At 40.3% G+C, this 21,751-nt stretch overlaps 1 non-coding gene across 1 annotated transcript; it reads left to right on the top strand.

Moving 5' to 3' along the window:
• Positions 1-13,085: 13,085 nt before the first annotated feature.
• LOC141625430 (small nucleolar RNA R71) lies at positions 13,086-13,192 on the top strand. The gene has a single exon (XR_012535212.1). It is a non-coding gene; the product is annotated as a small nucleolar RNA R71 (small nucleolar RNA).
• The last annotated feature ends 8,559 nt before the right edge of the window (positions 13,193-21,751 follow it).

The raw sequence follows: 21,751 nt of genomic DNA, 5'->3' as shown, positions 1-21,751 counted from the left end.
CAAGCCCAACATGGAACGGAAATTCTCCTTGTAGCACAACCGAGTCAGAGGAAGCACCGGAACACAACCCGGCCACCCACCAATGGCTCCAATCGCTTCGGCAAGAGGACAAAGCTCGCCTTTCGGGAAAACGAAAACATGATGTTTCGAATCCCAATACCGAGAACATGCTTCGAGAAACGAAGGTTGCACCTTGACTTGACGAAGCACCAACAATTGACCAACTCCCATGCAATCGAGTTGATACTTCTCGGGAGGCGACAAATCCCGACACCATTGTCGCAATGCATTCTCAAAAGCATTCATGAAATATTTTTGTGGAAGAAGAAGAGGTTTTGTGGAGATGTTTTTGTGTTTCGGATGATGAAACAACGAAGCGCAAACGTCCCTATTTATACAAAATGATCAGCGCATTTTTCAGAAAAAGGGGAGAGTCGGCTTCCATCGCCAGGCTGCTCGCGCCTCTTTGGACCTTCTCCAGGATTCCCGCTGTTGACTAGTCTCTTTCAACTTGTGCTTTCTCCTGACACCTCAAACCTCCCGCCAGGAACCTCGCGCCTCTTCGGGATGATTCAGGAAATTTTGTGTTTCCTCACACTCACATTTCCTTGTTTTCGCGTTTTACGAAATCCGACACGGTTTCCATGACGCAGCTTTAAACATACGGATTTTTCTTTCTTTTTTTAAGGGGGGAAGGGCTAGTCGCCTCGATCCGCGATGGTGATCGTTTCCATGTCAGTGGAGTTCCGAAAATTTTTCGCTTTTTTCGCAATTTTCCAGCAAAAACCAAAATCGAAAATTGATAACACAACATCATTTTTCCTCAAAAACTCTAGCACTCACAAATTCGAGTCTTGACCTAAAAAAATCAAATATACTCGCAAAAATCCTTTTCTAAAATTCTTTCCTGACGGTTTGAGTTTTATTTTTCGAGTCAACTTCAAAAATTTCGATGCAATTTAATTCACGACACGAGTTAATTGCTCAAATTTTCAAATCAATTTCTTTTCCAATTCCAAATGTAACGACTTGTCATGGAATTTTCAAAAATCATTTCAAAATTTCAAATTTTAACTTCAAGTTATCTTGGTTAATTTTGATTTTCAAACAAATGTTTTACGTATTTTCAACCAAATACTTCTACGTGTTTACGTTTTTGCGTATGTGCTATCTGTTGCCTATTTTCTACACTAACGATGCAGGAACTGGTGCAAAGCAAAAGGAGAATCAACAGCCGACAGCGCTCCTCCGAAACACAACACAAAAAAAAACCAAAAATCACAAAATAAACCACAATACAAAAACACATATATACAAACCGCCTTACGCAAAATACATCAACAAACGTCTATCATACAGACACTGGCCTAAGACAACAAACTGGGGGCTATCTGCCACCTACCGAACCAAGCACTCTCTATCCTCTCAAACGGAAAAGAAAGAGAGCAACAGGGGAAACAGAGGAGCAACAGCGAAAGTAGAGGAGGTTACCATGACGATAACCCTCCGCTCCTGCTCCATGACAAAAAAGAAGACAGTGTCTTGCAGACTTCGGATGATGAGGAGGCCAAGAACCATGATACAATGCACCATTCCGATACTGAACCCCACTCATCAGCCACCCTGTCTATGAGCCACAACGAAAAGGACAAACCGGTCATATCAGCCGCCTATCGGTTATAGTTTTTCCGAGTTATACGATTAACATATAAAACTTGTAAATTTGTGTTATTATGATATATCACGAAATAAAATTTAGCATGTTATGTTTCTGGTCCTAAAATGTTTTTTAGGATATTTTGGTTAATTTATGGATTTTTATTGTTCATCTTATATAATAATGGCATTAAAAATGTGATTTTATGATTAAAATGTTATTTTCGGACTAAAATTAGCTTAACTTCGAATTTTCCAGTGATTTTTGGATATGTTATCACATGTTTTATTTTTAGATGACCTGTAAAGTTTCAGAATTTTTGGAGTTTTTATGCTCGAAATATGGATTTTTCATGATAAAAATCGATTTTAATTAAAAAATAGGTTAATATGAGAAATATTTCGAATCTGGTCATAGAAATTTAGTATGTTGTCACATGCAATTTTACAAGATGTGTGTAAAATAATAGGCTATATTTAAGTCTTTATGCATGATTTATGAATTTTTGATGAACAATAGCATAAATAGTGACTTAACTAGTGAATAATTGCTAAAACATACTCCATGATTAAACAAAAACGTCACATGTTTAATTTTATTATCGTTTTCAGATCTAAAATTGAAAAGTTGATGAATATAATTTTTCTCATGTTTTTATGATTACAATTGATAAATCCGATAAACCGCAACATAGTTTTTCCGATATATATTTCGAAATTTTAACCTAAGTTTTTGAACATTATGAGTGTCATGGTATTTTTTTCACAATGTTCATGAGTTTAAATTTCAAATTTTGAATTTATTTGAAATTTTTTTGATTTATTTGAAGTTTATAGCATTTTTACTGTAATTTTGGGTCCATTAATGAACAATTTTAAGAAATATGAGTTAATTATAGTCAAATAGTTAGTGGAGACTAATTTTGAGTCCTAAGAGGTTAGGGTAGTTAACTTGTGCATAAATATGATTTTATGTAATTTATTGTGATTTTAAAAGGTTGAATCACGCAAATCCGTAAAAACCGTTAAATATACGATATTGGCTCCTTAAAGGCGATTTAGCATAAAATTGGGCATGATCATACATATTATAATGCTGCATTTTATTTATGATTGTCATAATTTTATTTTATGTAATTTTACTTAGTATGACCTTAGTTTTTTAATTGGTATTACCCGAAATGTATGGGAATATCGATTCGGTTGTAATTTATTGTGATCTCGTATCACCGTTTTGTAATTTAATAGATTTATTTTTATTTTAATTACAAATGTATAATAGGAAATTATGTAGTTTGTTATGTAATTTATTTATTTCGGAGTTCCTTGAAGACGGTGTCACTCAAGAAGGCGATACATAAAGACGGTGTTACCTCGAGATGCGTGCCAAAACCGAAGTTCAAGGGACCAATGGAGTTGGTTTCCGAATATGTAATAGTTAGTTAGATTTTGTATTTTAGGAAGGCCATACTAGGATTTATTTTATGTTTTGCATTTTATTTATATGTCGCATGCATCGCTAAATCACCGTAACTAAAACATGCACTGTCATTTTAATCGAGTATATCGACCGTGTCAATTAGAATTATCGTAGTTCACCGCTTTAGTTCACTTAAAACGTGATAGATAATAAATTGACATGACCTCTTGCTAAAATTAAACAATTGAGACTTAGCCTTACCAAAGAGCAGAAACCATGAAAACCTATTTCGCGAGGGAGTGCACTCGGCCCTACCGGGGTACAAACCTTGTTACGTAGGGGAAGTGGGTGATAAATGTCTATCCACCGAATTCATGTTGATGAGGGTTTCATCGGCCCTACCGTGTCCAAGTTGATGTGGATTTGGATCATGGACACATTTATTCGAAATTTGGATTGAGCTCAACTGAAGTATTCGTGACCATAGTCGCATGTGTTCCGGGCTAAAGATAAATGTTAATGTAATTTTATCGACCAAGAGTTCTAGAAGTAGAATCGATTAAAGCGTTAATCCACCGAGTTATATTGATAAGGGTTTCATCGGCCCTACCGTGCCCAAGTTAATATGAATTTGGATCTTGGAATCATTTATCAAGTTGGGTAGAGGTCACTAGATAAATGCAATAAACTTGTTTAAATTAAAATTTTTACGAGTATTATTATTATGAAAACGACATTTGTTTTACTCCTTCTATTTTGTTTTGTAGACCGCTTCTATTTCTCATAACAAATGGCTACTCCAAACCCAAACGCCACACCTCTCGCTAATACTTCATGGCTCCGATCCTTCATGGATCGTTGTAAACTTGAAAAGAATGGGTCAAATTTCTCCGATTGGGATGCCCAACTCAAATTAGCCGCCCAAGGTAACGACAAGCTTCGTTACCTTACCGAGGCCTCTCCACCCGAACCTAACACTAGGTCGACCGCCGCTACTAGGGAAGCATATGAGGATTACCACAAGGAGTCCGCCTCAATGAAAAATGTGTTGATCTTTGCGATGGAGGCGGATCTCCAAAGGAGAGCCATTAAGATGGGCACCGCTAATGAAATCTACTCCAAGCTTGTGACAATGTTTTCACAAACTCCGCGGATCGTCCAATATGAGGCGGCCGCGGCATTCTTTGATCTCGACTTTAAAGAGGGCCAAAAGGTTAGCCCTCATGTGCTCAAATTAATGGAGCTAGTCGAGACCTTGAAGATTCAAAAGGTTGAAATCCCCAAAGAACTCATTGTAGAAAGGATTCTACACTCCTTATCCAAAGTCAAGGCATATGTTCAATTCCGGGTGAATTTTAACATGCAAGACAAGGACGTGTCTCTTGAAGAATTGCACAAGTTACTTGTGCAAGCCGAAAGAGACATGGGGTTAAATGTCAACCCACCTAAGGATGTGCTTAACATTAGCACCAAAAGCAAGGGGAAGTTCAAGAATAATGGGAAGAAGGGTAAGAAGCAAGCTCCCACTTTCACCAAAGCTAAGACTTATGAAGCTATCACCTCCAAGATCAAGAAGGGTCCTCTTGATAAATGCCATTATTGTAATGGTGTTGGACATTGGAAAAGAAATTGTTCCAAATACCTTGGTGATATTAAGGCTGGAAAGATCACTCCAGTAGGTAAATGACTATCCTTTCTTTTATGTTTCTAATTCAACTATGGTATTGTGATACAAAGTTGTGATAATGTATCCCCTTTTTATTGTAAATAGGGCCTCCACCAAGCAAGGACAAGGAAAAAGAAAAGCAAGCATGAGAAACCATCGAGAAGCTAGGAATAGCTTCCATGAAGCTTCGCTTTTTATTGTCTTATTTTAATTATGTTTCAGATTTTAGAACCTTTTGATTTCCGTGTTCGACATGAAAATGTATTTTGGATAATGGTTGTATTTTGGATAATGGTGTCTTGGTTTGCAACCCAAGTCACCCGTTTTATCGTTTTTATCCTTGTTCTAAAATTCGTCTTTACATGCTTGCTCATAGAAACATATGATTATTCACTTAAAGTGATCTAATAGACAACTACAATGATAGGATTCATTATATGTCCACAAGCTTAAGGCTTGTGTATGATCATTTATAAAGTGATATTGAGTTAATGAACTCTCTTAAAGGAATGTCAATCACCAAGTACACTTACAAAATCTAAAACAATTAGTCAAACTATGAGATAGTTCTCCTTATACTTCAAAAATCATTATTTGTGTCTCATATGCTATCTTTGAATCTCTAGTGTATTTATTCTAAAGATAGAGTGGGAGAAAAATGAGGACAGAACACCAATAATGAGGACACAACACCAATTTGTGTACTTGTGTAAATGAGATCTACGCAAGGGAGAATGATTTGAATAAAGGTATATCTATTTATATAGTATACCCAATAGATGAGATCTATGGTCTCGAATAGATCTACATGACAAAAGAGACCAAATGAAGTAATCAAAAAAATATGTTCTCAAGATAACTACACGAGGAGACCAAAAGAAAGTTTTGGAAGAAAAATGACTAATGTAAAGTCTTAACTGACTAGTTTATGATATTTTTGACCAATAGTTTCAATATTGATATTTACTTAAGAGCCTAAATGAATCAAAGTAACAACCTAGAAAATAAACGAGATTTATGACTAGAGGTTGCAAGGATTGATATACCGATATTCTCAATAGCTGAGTTAAGTATTAACCACGCAAAAGTCTCATTATGAAAATGAATTGGTTAAACCTCCTTCCGAAAAGGGTATTTTGAAGGACGTGTATTATATACTACATATTTAAATAATGACATTGCTATGTATCATTATGATATGAATGAGTTAGAGATTAAAATCTCTTTCCATAAGGTTAAGATGAGACCACTTCAAAATAGGTATTTTGAAAAGATATGATGGGAACATATATGGTTTTATCTCAATAACTTAACAAAGCAATAAATTTCAATTCTTGAAATGTCTCAATTGAGTAGTCAATTGCGAATCATGTGGAATTAAGTGGGAGTTGGAAATTATCATGTAAAGACATGGAATTTAGTGGGAGCAATCATCTTGTAAAAGTTTATAACTTATTACTCATTGGGAATGACGAGCTAATACTATTCTTTCACAAAGAAGTATTTGAGTTTTCAATTCTGGATGAAAATGGACTATGATGAATCCAATCACATCATGAGATGTTGGATAGGTATTGGAACATACACATCGAATCAACGAGAAACATAGGTTATTCATGTCAATGAAAATGGAATTGCCATTAGCAGTCATGGTCGTTCATTGAACCTAAGAATGGTTGATCACATGATTATTAGTTACTAATGTTTCCGCCATTAGAATAATCATGCACATATCCAATAATGAATCATATGCATAAGAGCATGATGAATCATTGGCAAGCCATAGAAGAATCGTCATGAATTCTCGAGGAGAACTGATGAGCGATTTCAGTATTGGACAAAAGACTCTGTTATGTGTCAAGAGGTTGCACATATTAAAGTTCGAACACATGTAAGGATTTATGAAAATCATAAGCTTTTCAAGCTAAAAAGAGAAATAGGAAGTTTGGAAAGATACTTAGTTGAAGTAAGAAGTTACTCAAAACTAATATTTTCTAATATGCTAGGACTTGTGAGAAGTGCTAGGCTAATCATCTTGACAATTGTTGCAAGACTCTGCAAAACATTTACCTAGTGCATTGTGAGTGGGTGGAGTACCTGATCAGTGCAAGTTGAATCATTCACCGTAAATTCATTGGTTATGTGATAATCAACATGAAAGTTCTTTCAAGATAAAGAACCCAAACCGAGGTTGGGAACCTATATATATGTGTACTTGGTAATGTTCATGCTATGAGAGATAACATGAATATAAAGGAAATGCGATTAAAAGAAGTTTGAACACATGGACACATGGTATATTAAACTTCCATTACAATTGTCTGGTGTTTACACACTTACAATATGCATCACAAGGTTGTAATATGGTATTGACTACCCGAATGTGATGTCGACATTTGTCGTTTGAGTTATTATTAACTCACCTTATACTTTGTTACATCCAACGGGTTGTAAGACAATTGAACCCCGTTTAAGTGAACACGGATTAGCATTGTATTCGCCCATAGTTACTTACATGAGGTGACGTCTCGAAGTGACTAGAATGTGATGCGATTGATGGCAAGTTCACGTTCCATGGAGTCATATGAGAATGACTAGTCGATCACATAGGCAGACTGTTAGGAACATTTTGTCGGGCCTTATGACCGCTTATAGAGTTATGGCGAGAGCTACTATAGTATTCTAATGAGTCGATTCTTTTGACTAAAGACTATTCACCTAAGATGGCACAGTTTCAGATTAACTTTGATTTGTGTTACTACGACCTTCGTAAATGGGGTCAAATGGGCATATTTTGGGTTATGATGGTTGTGGCTAGTCGAAGGAATGAGTGCGATAGAATTGTCCACCCCTAGTCGTGTTATAACAATATCTCGGGGCCACTCGAGGAGTAATGAACTGGAAATGCGTGGCCACGCTCGGAAGATATCTATGATAGATAAAATCCGGTCAATCAGTTATTCTCCAGATCGAGGAAACCACTCTCGATATGATCACTTGCAAGTACGACCTGAAAGACACCTTGCATTGAGTGGGAGATAGTAATAGGACAAGAGAATTGGTGACGCACACTTGTCGAGGACAAGTGGGAGATTGTTGGAATATGTGTCCTCCGGCAATAATGCGATCACAACTGTTGATCATGATAATCACATGTTTAAGTCTCATTTTAAGAATACAATTGGGAAGTAATATTTTATCACAACGGTCCACACATATCGGTAATGATTGGTGACTAGAGTTTGACATTCGTCGTGAGACGGTGGTGACCAGTTGATCCCCTTAGGTCATACCTAAAGGGTAACACTCTTAATTGATCATTTAATTGATCGTATGACGATACGAGTCAATTAAATTACTTAAAATTGACGGACGATTTTGGAAGTAATATTTACGTGTCTCATTGTAATTTGATTAAATGAGATACGGTCTAAGTAATCAAATTGTTTTAATTACTTAGATGAAATTATTGTTTAAGGAAACAATTGCATTTGAATGAATAAATTATTATAAATACAAGATGTTGTGATTTATAATTAGTAAAATATTTTGGTACAAGTAAGTATGAATTACTAAGTCGATTTTTGTATATGACGTATTTTTATTAATGCGTTGATTTTTAATATGTTAAAAATACATAACAATTTTATGTGACATGTGACATGTGACATATGACAAATTGACAAAGATAAAATGGAGTCCATTTTATCACTAATGACCGAAATTAAGGGGAGTATTAGGAATATATTGTGTTGATTATGTTAGTGGTAAACATAATCATTTCCTCCTAAACCTAGCCATGCAACCCTACTTGCTCTTGTGAAGACCACCTTGTGCATGCATTGGTCCCTTTCCTTCCCCCTTACCCGGTTTTTCATAGAGCAAGGCCAAGGGTTTTTGCTCTATAATTTATCTTATACAGTACATCAAAAGTTAGTGCATTATCATTCATTATTCATCATCTAAAATAAGAGTTTTAGTGAGATAAAATCTTCCTCCTCCTCCCTCTCTCTTAAGCGAAATTATTGAGAGACCAAATAATATTTTGGGTTAATTTTATACAAAAATTAATATTGATCTAGTAATAATAATATTAATTTTATTAAGTTGTTATCTTGGGTATAAAACCTTGGGAGGGATTCTCTACTTGAATCCTTGTTCATCCACTTAAGGAAGCTCAAGAACAAGTGAGTAGGTGAACTCACTTGTGCCCATATAAACCGAAATATCAATGTGAGATGATGATTTCTTCTTTAATTATATTATTGTTTGCATGCATAAGATCATCTTTTAATTTTATGACTAAATTAAAATTATAACATTATGAATATGTTGAGTTAAAGAGATATAAATTTCCAACAGACACATGCCGAGGTAAATATGGATATGTGAGGTAATGGGTAAGAGAAGGCTAAAATGAATTCGGATATGAGGAGTTAAAGCCAAGCTAGTAACTACAAATCCAAACTATAAGTGAATCCCAACTTCAAACTCAATGTAAATGATACAAGACGGTGCCAATTCGAGGCACAAAACTCACAACCTCCACAAAATTCAACTCCCCAAAGAATATAAATGATAACATGAGAGTGAAAATCACCAAATCATAATAATTGAAACATGTGATTTTTCGAATTTGCAGTAACCATGGTCGACCGACCATAGGGGACGGTCGGTCGACTGAATGTCGGGTCTGATACAATTTTTTCGTCTTTTTTTTTTTCTTTTTCTTTTCAATTCTTTTCTTTCTCTTTCTCTTTTCTCTTCTTTTCCTTCTCATCATTTCACAAATCACTCAATTGAGCATATAACCAAATAGCATTAAGCACATTCCCAAAAACACCATTACTAGCTCGGATAAGGTAGGCTAATTTTAGTATGTAGTTTATGGGACAAAAAAGGCTAATTTGGCTAATGAGAGGCTATTGGGCAAAAATGAGGAAAGGGACCTCTACCACATGTGTCAACAAACCACAGACCAAATGCGTACAGGCACTAAGCAGATTAAGTTCATATTTATGCATATTGATATAACATGTCTCATAAGGAATAACTACTCACAATCCTAGATAAACTGGTCATGAATGACACCAGTTATAGGCTCTAATAACTCAGAAAATAATGTAGTTTGCCAAAAATCAAAGTCAAGTCTAAAGCTCAGCAAGATATTTAACGAAAACTCGTAGATATGCATATACGATTCTACTAATAACATGTCAATTAAGCAAGGCTTAGGCATAAACGGCTGAAAATGCAATGTCATCATTGAAATACTACCGTTCCGACTCAACCTACATGCTAAAATAAACGTGCAATTTTTTGAATTTTTTTGAATTTTTTCCAATTTTTTTGGTATATATGGAGAAATTAAATAACAATGCAAACAGAATAATTAAACGTGAATGCAAAAACAAATGAATGCTATGCAATGCAAAACCCTTCCCCAAAACAAATCACACAATGTCCCCATTGTGCGAAATCATGTATAAGAAGCGAAAAAGGAAATGGGAATTTGCATTTAAAGAACTACAACTAAATAAGACATAAGAGAAAAAGATGTCGGGAACTCACAAGATTTAAGCGCAAACGGAAACCTCCCGAAACCAGCTCGAGCTAGGAGGTTTCGGTAGCCAGCAGTGCTACCATAAGATACCTGAAAGACAGAAAAGCAAACATCGTTCGGAAATAAAAGAACTTGGGCGGGAAAAATGTGCATGGAATTTAAAGTAGAAGAAAACGAGAGTCAAGAATAGCAGCATTGGTGGTCGACCGACTGAAGGGGCTAGTCGACCGACCACACAACGGGTGAACAGTGCTCTCTGGAAACAGCAACCCGGTCGATCGACCAAGGGAACCGGTCGACCGACCGCTGTACCTGACACAGCAATCTTGTTTTCTTCGAAATAACTCAATAAATTGAGTTATCATGGTCTAGAAACCTACAAATGCACAATATTACGCGCCCAAAATTCGCGCAAACCCAATAAAAAACAGTCTATAGTCTTAAAAATTCTAAAGTGAACCAAACAAAGCGAAGTCTCGCGCAAAAAAAAAACCATAAATAGTCTTAAAAGCAATAAAAATGTCTTAAAAGCTCAAGCAATAAAATGTTTATCCGCGAAAAATGCGGAAAATCTCCGACCATGGATTCTGGCTACACGAAGTACCTTCTATGGTGGTTATCTTCTCAGCACTCCAATCCACAACATCGTCCGACGGATCTACATCTGACGCATCCTCCCACTTGTCATCTGACTTCTCAAGCTCCAAGTCAGAAACTGTAACTTTGGCCGGCTCATCCTCTTCAAGCTCCTCGTCAGTGCCATAACTCAAGCATCCAAGACCGTCGCGCTGAACAATAGGCTCAACTGGAGTAACGGGCAGCTCATCCTTCGCCAAACCAGCTCCTGCAATAGATTAAACAGACAAATCGTCCTCCAATTTGCTCCTAATCTGGGGCGGAGGTGTCACAACAGCAGGAATAATGGGTACAGGCAATAAAGTAGGAACATCAGAAATGACCACATAAGACGGTTTAGCAGAAATAGCATTGCATATAACAGCCCACATGGGATCCTTCTTTCTAGCGGTTTGAGCAAAAACAATGGACTGTTTGCCCACCCTAAAGGTCAAGGTCCGCTCCCCAACATCAATTTTTGCACCAGCAGTGTGCAAAAATGGTCTCCCTAGAATGATAGGTATATGATCGTCCTCGGGCATGTCTAGGACAATAAAGTCAACAGGGAAAAAGAATTTCCCTATTTGGACAGGAATGTCCTCTAAGACCCCTATAGGCTGGACCGCAGAGCGATCAACCATCTGAACAGTCATGTTGGTCACGGCAAATTTGGTTAAGCCTAATTTCTTCGCTAGGATTAAGGGCATGACACTAATGCTAGCCGCCAAATCACATAAGGCTTTCTCTATGGGAAAGGTGCCAATAAAACATGGGACAGAGAAACTACTCGGATCAGCTAATTTCCCGGGGGTAGTCTGGGTAAATAGGAGCTAGACTCCTCAGTAAAAGCTACAGACTGGACATGCTTAAGTGACCGCTTTTTAGTTAAAAGCTGCTTCATGAATTTCATGTAAGCGGGCACTTGATTGACCAACTCAAGGAAAGGTACCTGAACATTTAAACTACGAATCACATCTTTGAATTTATCGAAAGATACCTGTTCTTTGGTCGGAATTAGCCTATCCGGATATGGGACGCGAATAGTACCATCCGTAGTTGGAGCTCTTCTCAAAAATCCCGGAGTTGAATCGCCTTGGAATAAGAATTCCCTCAAGTTATCAGGCATAGATGGGCGATAAGGCTCAGCGTCAGCAGCACTGGTGGTCGGTCGACCACCCTCCTCGGTCGGTCGACCAGGGATGATTTTACCCGAATCGTCAGAAGCATCAGGGAAGTCTTCTGGAACAGCATCAGTGGTCGACCGACTGGGTGATGCGGTCGGTCGACTGCTTCCACTGCTATACGTCTTTTGTTTCTTCCCCTTTTCAGCAGCCTTTTTCTTTCCTTTAGCATTTTCAACTGTAGGACCCTCAAGTGTAGACCCACTCCTGGTAGTAATAGCATTAAGGGTCTCCTTCTTTTGGTCCGGCTGTGACGGTAATTGCCCCGGAGCTCGAGTTGCACTCTTGCTTGCCAATTGAGCAATTTGACTCTCCAACATTTTTGTAGAAGTCTCTCTAGCTTGAGACTCCTTTTGCAGCAAACCCGACAGATTTTGAACCATGTTTTTCAGCTCAGAAATGTCAGAACTTTGAAATTGCTGCTGCTGAGGCACATAGGGAGGCTTTTGAAACTGTTGTTGCTTATGAGGGGGCACATAACTTTGCTGTTGCTGCTCTGGGGGGGGGGGGGGTGGAGTCGGATTTTGGACGTTTTGGCTACTCCACCTCAAGTTTGGATGGACATTCGGCTCAAAATAAGTGCTTGTCTACCTATAATGTTGAAAAGCAGCACGAGACTCATAGGGACTAGGACAAAAATCTGCAACATGTCCTTCTCCTCCACATCTCTTGTAGACGAAAGGACCCCCTGACACAACATTCACTTGATAAATCCCTCCTTTTGAAGCTCCTCCCAACTCGTACTTATCAAATCTTGCCGTAAGAGCCTCTAATGCAGCTACAGAAGGGGATTCAGCAGCTCTCCTTTGATTTCCCCTGGAATTTCCATGCTCAACTTTATGGGTGGCCATATCATCAATGATTTTCCACTCCTTAGTTTCTCCAACATTCTCCTGGAATCTGCCATTAGCTGCCGCATCCAAGATAGCCCTCTGATCGTCATAAAGCCCATTATAAAATTGATTGTACAGGCTTCATTGCTCGAACCCATGGTGCGGAATAGTTCGCACCAACTTCTTGAAACGGACCCATGCCTCATGAAAATTCTCATCAGGACCCTGTTTAAAGCTCGTGATCTGAGCTCTAATGGCATTGGTCTTCGAGGCAGAGAAATATTTCTTGTAGAATGCTAGGGCCAGCGAATTCCAATCAGTGATCCCATTAGCAGCTCGGTTCAGGTCTCGGTACCACTCCCTAGCAGCATCACAGAGTGAGAATATAAATATCGACTCCTTCACCTGGTCCTGGGTCACACCTGCTGGTGGGGGTATGGAGCAGCAGTAGTCAATGAATGTCTCCATATGTTTAGCCGCATCTTCATTTGCAGCTCCCCCAAATTGGTTTCTCTCAACCAAATTATTATAAGACGGTTTCGGCTCAAATTTTATATCCGTCCCTGGTAATGCGAATCCCTTATAGAGATTCGCAGCTGTTGGCTCGGAGTGACTGGCTATACTAGCTTCTTCAGCCATCTCTAGAAAATCTGGAGAAGTGACGGTCTCTGTGGAAGAAACTGGAGATGGTGGTGGGTTTTCTTCAAATAAGTCGTTCTCGTAGAAACTTGTCTGAGAACTAGGCTCTTCCTCGGACTGTGCTTCTTGAAATAGCCTTCTCTTAACTCGCAGGGTCCTCTCTAGCTCGAGATCAAGGGGAAATAATTCGCCTTGTTGAGACCTGCGCATAAGAATAAACTACAACAAAACGATGAGAAAAGTTTAAGGAACAAAAGCTCCTTAAACTAAGAAAAAGACTAAAATAATAAAATAATAAAAACTAGCGCTGCCTCCCTGGCAACGGCGCCAAAATTTGATGCCTGTCGTTGTGTGCGCCAAAAATAATATTTATAATACCTATTAAAACCAACAGAAGCTAGTGGTAACAGGGTCGAACCACAGAGAGGCGTGGGAGTTTCTATTGTTTAATATTCTAGTCTTAGGGTAACAATTTGAGGGGGTTTGGATTTTGTCTAAGTCTAAATGCAACTGAAATAAATAAGCAAATAAAAACAAGCAAATAATAAGATGATGTAAACAAATAATAGAAAGGAGCTAGGATGATCGGGTCACTATAGCTACGATGGCACATAAGTCTAGGTAAGTCTCAAAATACAGTCGTGGGTGATGGGTATGACAAGTCCTCTCGGTCCTAGTCAACTAATAGCCCCTCTCGGTCTATGCTATTAGTCCCTAGGTGTCACTAATACTAACTTTCGTTCTTGACTAGTGATCCTAATGCCTAAATTATATTATCTTTCGATCTACCAATTTAGCCGTCTTAATTCGTTAATCTAAGTCCTTCCCTATCTTTCGATCTACGGGTTGGTCAAAACTAAGCATCTAACAAGTCTCCGCTAGGTATCATTGATAGATATTGCACTTAACGATTCAAACGAAGCAAATCAGACACGAAGATGGTCGATCGACCAGCTACTCCAATCGATCGACCAACCGACTCAGTCGACCGATTAGATAAGCCAGTTGGTCGACCAAGCCCTAATCCGAGGGTAACCAATTCTAATGCCATCTACGCTAATAGCTCGCCTACATCCTAGCAATAGTCATTTAGCTAGACATATTGATGATAATGACAACTAAAAAATTGGTAATTAAAGCATAAGAATTCATAATTGAAATACTAGAATAATTAAAGTGCATCCGGGATTCTAAGCTAGCAATTTCTAAACTATAAAGAAAGTAAATAAACTGAAGTAAAGGAACAAGAATTACCGAAAATCAAAGAGGAATGAATAGATCCGAAAGCAATAAACTTTTATTGTGAATGAAACGTAAGCTAATTTATTGTTTTCTAGATCTAAACTAAAGATGATGAAAATAACTTGATACTGATTACAAAGCATTGAGTTACGTTATATAGTGTTTCACGTAACACCTCCTCACTAAACCTAATTATAATGGGCTTAATCCACATCTTTTATTTCCGTCAGACTAAGGGGTGGTCGACCGACCACAAGGAGTGGTCGACCGACTGAATGTCGGGCTCCTGCATGCTACTGTTCATGTTCTGAGAGCTCTGTTACAGCACTGTTGGTCGACCGACCATTGGGCACGGTCGGTCGACTGATGTAGCTGATAGTTTGCTTCCAAATTTGTCTTTCAAGTTCTGAAATGCGTGCCAAGTTTGTTCCTCGAGCATTCTCCTTATGTCCAATCCTATGCTAAGCGTTCCGGGACAGATTTGGTCCATTTTCCACCGAATTCTTCACATTCCTACAAAATCACACGAAAAGGAAGAAATACACGAAACAAGGGAAATAGTAGCATAAACTACTCAATTGAGCTCTGAAATGCGTGTGAAATGAGGTGCAAAGCATCATATATTATACACGCATCAGACCTATCGTCGGGAACATTTTAGAGTCTGTCGACTATCGGGAAGGGTCGTTTAAAGTCCATTAGACTACGTAAGGAGGCTCTCCAGCCATAAGAAGAGCTGCTGGGAGAAATATGCTTGTGGTCGGCTTCAAACAAACTTCGGAAGAGCTTGGGGTCGATGTTGATCTCCATCTCTCGAGAGGGACGATTGCCTGTCCGTGAACTCTCGCTAAGGGAACATAATCGGGAACTGATCTCCATGTCTCGAGAGGGAATGTTTGTCCGTGTACTCTCGCTGGGGGAACATAATAGAGGTCTGTCGAAACACCTGTCAGAGGATATTCGCTCGTTGTGACAAACAAGGTCTTGGTAAAAAATATGGCAACAGTTTGCAGCTAGCTTGGAAATGCGAGTCCGGGCGAAGGATAAATGTCAAACGGACCAAATATGCGATATGACATTGAGGAAGAGGCGCACCAAAGATGGGCCCACAAAATAACGAATCCATAACGAATCTTCGAAAATTCGTATGGAGGGAAACTGAGGAAGAGGCGCAGCAAGAGCTGCGTCCCTTGGAAGAGGCGCAACACCTGCTGCGTCTTTTCCTGAGCGTGGCTTTCCTGAGTAAAAACCCGATGAAATAGGGGTTTTGTTTCATAATTTCGAAACACAAATTCTCTAATTACTCTCTCAAATTCCAATCATTTTTCATCAAAATTTGATCAAGAACTCACATTTGCCATGACTAATCGAGGTATGTGTATTATTCTCGTATTAATCTTCTATAATTGATCAAATTGGACCGACAAAATCAGGGTTTCAACCCTAATTATGTCGAAAATTTGGGGCTTTTCCCCCAAATGATTTTGCCTTGCAAAATTGACCTTGTAAATGGCTAATTGGTAGTATAAGGATCATAACCATGTATTTGTTTTGAATTTTCGTTGAGTTTTGAGCATTTGGGTGAAATTGAGATAGTCTCACAGCTAAACCGTAAATCGCTTCGAAAATAGCCCTAGGATTACCCATTTGTGACGAAACTTGATATTTGGAATCCTTGTATGATGGGTAAACTTCCTATCTTCTCGGACTTTTGATTTGTGATGGCTTTTTCAGGACACTTTTCTAGGGCATAATCGCCGTTATAGCGAAATACTGTCGAAATTCCGACTCGAACCCATGACTAGGCTTCAACTTGGGCTTGACTCGACCCAAATTACCACATGAGCGGCCGGGTTTATGGGAAAATTGCCAAAGATGGTGAGAAAAGAGCGATCTCAGAGCTCTGAAAACTCGAAAATCCCCTAATTAAGGCTTGTCGTCACTTGACGCGGCCTAAATTCACCTTAATTTTGCAGGTGATGAGGCTTCTACGTCAGGGAGAGCTCCCATGGACGTGGACACTGCTATTGACCCTTCTCGTTCACTTGAGGAGGCGTTAGAGCAGGCTTTTACCGCCGCGGTGACGGCTGCTGAGGACGAGGTCCTTGAGCAGGAGGTTCTTGAGGAGGAGGAGGCCCCGAGATGGGCCAACGTTAGACGGGGTGGTCGCCAGCTGAGGGGAGCACCTGCGTGGGCTAAAACTTGGGACATCAGGCACCTACTTTGGGCTGCAGAGGGTCACCTGTCCTACAGGATGGTGAAGAGCTTGGTAAATCGAATTCATCACTCTTCATTCATCTTCTTTCATTCCTTCTTGTTATTCCTTTTCTTCTTCCTTCAAGCTAAAGATAGCTCTTGTTTCAAATTCAAATAGGAGGCCGGGAACATCAGATCGTTCTCGGGCTATACGACGGCGATGGGGTGCTACGAGAGGCTGTCGGCTGAGGAGCGAGCCATCATCGAACGGGGAGCGTTCGGTGCTTTGGTGCAGGCCTGGAGAGATATCACGAGGAGGAAGCTTCGGGCTAACCTCAGCCTGGTGCGAGCTTTCCTGGACCGGTTTTGGGACACGACCTCCACATTTCCCATGCCTTTTTGGTGAGGTGGGGGTCACGTTGGAGGATTACGGCATGATTTCTGGTTTACCGTGTGGGACTGAGGTGGTGGAGTGGCCGGAGACAGCTATTAGGGTAGACTCGGCTGAGGCTAGGAGGTTGATCGGCTGGAACTTAATGTCGAAGGCTGCTGCGGTGCCTGGATTGGTGCCTAGTTCTTACGTTCGGGACTATTTTGCGGGGAAGACCCGGACGATGGTGATGATCGAGGGGAGGGAGACGGCTCCTCCTCCCTGTACTACAGAGTAGAGAGTCCGTTTGTGGCTCTAGTGGTTCCTGTCTTCGATCTACCTTGGAGACAAGGGAGAGAGGCTATCGACGAAGCTCCTTCCCTTTCTTTCTGACCTGAGCGACCTAGGCCGTTGGGACTGGGTCACTGCTGGTTTTGCGGTCCTCATTTGCTTTATAAGGGCCATGGTTCGTCCGGAGTTGATGGAGAAGGAGACTTCTCCTTCTGCTGTTGGCCCTGGACTGCTGTTGGAGGTATAAACTTTCATCTTATTTCATTAAAGATCATTTCCTTTTCTTATCGAATCACGAAAGATCGTTGTTGACTATCTTGTTTTACAGGCATGGTTGTACTCCTACTTTCCGGGCCTCGCGCCCAAGAGGACGGAGCCGGTGGAGAGGGGAGGTGAACGCTCTTCAGTTGGACGGCGTGCGTACTTCTCCTTGCGTTGTTTGTCTTTCTTCTTTACTTTTAGAACTGATCATAAGAATGACCCTTCGTTTGCTTTTCTTGGTGGGTGCCCAGGCCTTGGGCGGACTACGTTGGCGCTTCTCCCTTTGTGGCTGAGGTCCTTCGACCTAAGAGCTCGAGCCGGCTACTGCTTTGGACGTTGATGGGTCCTGTGTGGTACTTGGGCGAGCGTTTGGCTCGTCAGTGCTCTCGGGATGTCTTGACGGTTCCCATCGATCCTCCTCGGACGATGTTCAAGGAGCCTTCTGAGGCTGAGAGGGAGGCTGACCTGGCAGGCGTTGGTGGTGGCGCCCTCCTTCTTCCTGGCGAGGACTACTCGGCGTTCCTCTACGGGAGGCTGGCGTACTAGCCGGTCGTGGTAAGTGTGTTACTCTTAATTTTGATCATTTTGAGAACACGATGAATGATCATCGGTTAATGGAAATCTTTTGACTTTGCAGGAGGTCGAGGCGGCGGGCATCGAGCCCTCAGAGTACCCCGAGACCCTTGAGTACACTGACGCGACGGGGATGACAACGATCTCTGAACTGCGTGACTTTGATGCGGCGGTGAGAGATGTTGGCTTGGACGAATGGTAGCATCTGATTCAGAGGGTGAGTCTCCTAACTTGTATAATTTTGTGTAAGAACACATTTGCTTGAGTTTGTCCAATTGTTAAGAATCTCTTCTTTTAAAATGCAGGTTACGCCATCCTGGTTCGTGGCTTTATGGAGGGTAGCCAACCGGCTGCGGGCTACTGCCGTCGAGGCACTTACTGGCGGCCGAGGACGTCAGGTATGAACCTTCCGTTTACTTCATTTTCGAATTTTCTAACTTTCCTTATGTTTGAAATGATTGACATGAGCCAATTATTGATGTTTGCAGAGGGAGCGCGAGCTGGAGCGAGAGCTTGCCCAGTCCCGGGAGGACACAGCTCGCCTGCTGAGGGAGCTCGAGGTCCGCGATGCTGAGGTTGCTGCTCTTGAGGCGAGAGTTGCCGAGCTAGACGACGACCAGCAGTAGTTTGCTTGTTGTATTTGTCTTCGGCTGTATTTTGCACATTTTGTACATTTTTAGGACCTACATTTTGGACATTCGGACTTTGTTTTGGGGCTCGAGCCCCCAGTTTGGTGTACATATCCCCTTTTGATTGTATATATGATGGCCTGAGTGCCTTTACTGCGGGGTTGCTTTGTTCGTACCTGCAGGTTAGCTTTGAACAGGTTTGGTAGATGACGGTTTATGTCGTCATGTTGCCGAAATTTACACGGAAATCACATAGAACATACATTTGTACACATGGCCTAAGTTAGCGCAAAACAACGACTCGGAAATGCAAAAATGCAAAAAATTTGTCGGATATGACCGGACGGTAGGGAGGGCTACCCCCTAAAGAAGGAAAAAATAGAAACATATAAGTTTGAAATGTGGAACAAGAGTGAAATGATTCCTCAAAAGAAAATTAAAAAAGAAGTGTATAAGTTTGAAAATGAATAAATTAAATTGGTGAAATGATTCCCCAAAATAAAATAAAAAAAGAAATGGATAAGCGTTCTAAGATGACGAAAATGTCGATATCGCCTCGAAGTGAGTGTCCGAGGAATTGGGAAACACGAAACATGGCAATTTGACGGATTTACCAAAATAATAACCCGTATGAATAGGAAATTATTATTTGAGGAATCAGGAAAGATCCAACGCGGAAAAAACACAGAAAGAAGGCTGAGGAAGAGGCGCAGCAAGAGCTGCGTCCCTTTGAAGAGGCGCAGCAGGTGCTGCGCTTGTTCCCCAGTGTATCCGTCCTGACGGATTTTAGGAAACAGCTTTTAGTATAAATAGAGACGTCGAGGGAGGTTTTGTTCACATAATTCTTCCGTCTTTCCTTCGTCTTATTACATAAAGCTCTCAAAATAAGCATACATCATGAATACTCTCGAAATTCATCTAAAGGAATGGACAAATGAGTTCTCTAATGTGGAGAAACACGACATGGGTGCTTATAACTTTGGATCACTTTTGAGCTTGAAGTTGATCAAGGTGGTCAAACCATTCCTAGATGCTTGTCTTGCTTATTGGGACCCGAACTATCACGTATTTGCCTTCCCCGGAGGCGACATTTGCCCATTTCCCGAAGAAATCGCTGCGATTGGTGGTTGGGACCCGGAACATATTCCTGCTATTCCCTCTACTTCTCAAGGATATAAGAACAAGTTTAGGGATTTGCTTGGGTTGACAAGAGCTGAGGTGGACCATCTTGTAACCTCAAAGGGAGTGCGAATGTTGGACTTCATTGATCGATTCATCAATAGGGCTGATCCCACTATCTCTTATTTTGCCAGGCGAAGGGCATTCGGGTTTTGCCTACTACATGTATATGTCCTTCAAGGGCATGTTGATGAGGATTTGAGAGGTGATCCTCGTTATTTGAGCTTGATTGAGCAAATGGAGCTGCGCAGGAGCCCAGCTTGCCTGTGCTTAGAAGAGATCCTGTTGGGGTTAGATAACAAGAAAGCCAACCGTTACCTTCCTTATCTGGGAAGTCCCATTATTTTGCAGGTAAAAGAATTTTTTTTTCTTTTTTTTTTTCGTTTTTTTTTTCTTTTTTCTTTTTTTATATACCTGCTTTGGTAGGTCTGGCTTATGGAGCGTCTTCGATTGATCGAGCCCCCAGTTAATGTTCCTGCTTATCATGCTCGCTCAATTGCGATGAGGACCAGGCTCTACATAGTGGACTTCACTCGAGTCTGCAACTATTGGGAAAACAAATTGAAGAGTGACGATGGTCCATTGATTAGATGGATCGTACCATGGTGGCATCTCAAATCTGTCACTAGAGTATCATCCTTGGATCCTACCAGGTCTGTGCGCATTCCTGGCTTGGAGTTTATGATATGCATCTTCCCGGTGAGGTTGATGAGGCAGGTTGGATTGAAGCAGATGATTCCGAAGCTTGACACTGTCCCGCAGACTGCCGTGGCGCTTACTACTGAGAGGCGAAGAGAATGGGCCATCTAATGGGCTCAAAGGAATATATGGTTCTTGAATTCTTCTGTTAGTGCTCTATGGGTGTCGGATTCCTATCTGCGGTGGAGGAAATCTACTACTTAGGAGGAGCGCGAGAGATTGAGGAAATGCGAGCCTGTTGACTACAAGGTTCGTGATGTAGAAAAGGAGAAAGAGAAGCATCTGACTGAGGGAGAGGAAGAAGCCGGGTTTCGAGTTGTTCATCCTTCGAACAAACCGAAGACTTCTCCTGCCGTCGAGATGGTGGTTGACAAGAATGGCAAGGCTAGACCACGAGAGAGACCATTGGTGATTAGGTCGGAAGTGGTGCAAGAGCGTCCGGCTCGAGGTCGGGACAAAAATTATGATAAAAACGACAAAGGCAAAGGGAAAATGGAAGAATAGCCTAAGTCTTTATTATTATTTATTATTATTATTATTGTAATAAGAAGGTGGGGTTTTTAGAATCCTAGCATATTTTTGTTTTTTTTTAAATCTTTAGTTATGTAGCGTATTATTATTAAAAGAAATGAAATAAAAGAGGTTGATTGGTTATGAAACCATTATGATTTTCTATTATTATTCTTGTCGAATTCCAAATTCATTTACAAATGTCCTTCTATTTACATTTAAAATAAT

The sequence above is a fragment of the Silene latifolia genome, chromosome X (genome assembly GCF_048544455.1).
Source record: "Silene latifolia isolate original U9 population chromosome X, ASM4854445v1, whole genome shotgun sequence".
Lineage (NCBI taxonomy): Eukaryota > Viridiplantae > Streptophyta > Magnoliopsida > Caryophyllales > Caryophyllaceae > Silene > Silene latifolia.
The sequence above is the reverse complement of the archived record's forward strand: the minus strand, read 5'-3'. Positions and strand labels throughout refer to the sequence as shown.